The sequence below is a fragment of the Acanthisitta chloris genome, unplaced genomic scaffold (assembly GCF_000695815.1).
Source record: "Acanthisitta chloris isolate BGI_N310 unplaced genomic scaffold, ASM69581v1 scaffold21791, whole genome shotgun sequence".
Lineage (NCBI taxonomy): Eukaryota > Metazoa > Chordata > Aves > Passeriformes > Acanthisittidae > Acanthisitta > Acanthisitta chloris.
The window spans coordinates 28,232-30,094 of NW_008654598.1; positions in this window are offsets into that span (position 1 = coordinate 28,232).

A 1,863-nucleotide genomic window follows, 5' to 3' on the forward strand; every position below is an offset into this window, starting at 1 on the left:
GCCAACCAGGTCCGACTTGCTAACACCAACGCCTACATCTTTCAGTTCTGTTTCTCTTTGAGTTCATCCCGACCCCGGTGACATCCTAGCACTAACGCTTTGCCTCCTCCCTTTCTTTTCCTTTATCGTTCTTTTTTTTGCTTTTCTTTTTTTCTTGCAGTTTCTTTTATTCTTTGGTTTTTTAGCCTGTTTTACTTTGGAAAACCAAATCCCAAAGCACCACCAACAACCACGTTCGGCTTTGCACAACTGCGTCATTTGAATTTTTGAACACCTTTTTTTTTTTACAGAGTATTCATACAATGACTTCTCTTTCAATGCAGTCCTCTCTCTCTCTTGTGGCACTAGGATTCAGCCTCAGAAAAGGCCCTGAGCCGTTTTTTTTTAGTGGTAGGTGCAGCATCTCACGTCTCGGTCCAGCCAGGCTAGCGGTGGAAGCGAGGGGCAGGGCGCCAGGCGGAGCGGCGCCAGGCAGAGCATCCCCAGGAAGCGAGGTCAGCTGTGCCAGCCTGGCTGCAGACACCCAGGAGAGCAGGAATACTCCCCAGAGGGGTTTCCAGCGCTCCAGATCTGAGACCAGCCCCGCTGTAGCTGTAGCAGTGTGGTGGCCCTGCAGTAGCCACGGGTCACGGAGGCCCTTGGAGGACTGGGAGTGACAGGACACCTCCAGTAAAGTCTCACCTAAATGAAGGCCATGACACGGGGCAGTATTCAAATAGATTTAGAGTTTCCAACAACACACTAGAGATCTAATTACTTATACATATTCATTTTAGGATAGAAAAAGTGGTAGAGCAGAACCTGACCCTAAAAAGAAAGCCACTTTTAGGTCCATCACCTCCACCCTGGCCTCCAGCTTCAAGAGACGTAGGTCCTCCAAGGATACGGTAAGAGGAAGAAGAACAATTCTGCCCTCTCTCTTTCTCTCTCTTTCTCTCTTCTGCCATCCCATCGACTGCCACACACCCATCCCGAAGCTGCCAGTGTACATGCATAGCTCATGTTCGTCACCAGTCAGTCAGTCAGTGAGTCAGTCAGTCATCCCGTGTACCTGAAAGGATGCTGGGATCCTGGAGGGCAGGCAGAAGGTGGCTTGGAGTCCTGTGATGAGTTGGGAGATGCAACCAAGTTTTTGTTTTGTTTTTTTTTTGTTTTCTTTCTGCCTGGATGATTTCTGATGTTCCTCTCTGTGCTTCGCTCACCTTACTGGTGCTGACCTCTTGAAACCGATGACATTTCCTTTATTATTTTGATTTTTCTTTCCTGTTCCTGAGTGTTCCTGTTCCTGTTTGTCATTGTATGCCTAAAACCAATCACCCTGATTTAATTTGGGCACCGTTGTCACCTCACCGAGAGCCATGCGTGTCACATTCTCTACATGTGATTTTTGTTTGTGACGATTAGCATTCGGGACCTAGTCCTGGGCACAGGAGTCACAGCTGTCTCTGGTTATCGTCAGCAGTAAGGCAGCTCTAGAAAAGAGACTCAAAGGCTTGAAAGAGGAGGTTGTTAAAGACCCAACCTTGGTTCAAACTTGTGCTTTCCACTGCTCTCATGTAACCAGAGAAACTTGCCAAATCGCTGCCTCAAAACCAGCTGTTTCCAAATGTGCAAAGTGTGTCTGCTCGTGCTGGAGCTTCAGACACCTCAGCGTCAGGTTGGGCTGTTGGTCTGTCGGACTGAGCCATGTCCCTCTGCATGTCGCCGTCTGTTGTATGACACTCTGCACTGTGGCTACTCTGTTGTCTCGTGTGGCAGCGCCGCTGCGTTTTGCTGCCCGACCTCCCGGCGCGATGGGCTTGCCAAAATCGCCTGCCCGTGGCGACCGGCGGCTTTCTGCCCAGGGTTGCTCAGAGCAGGCTC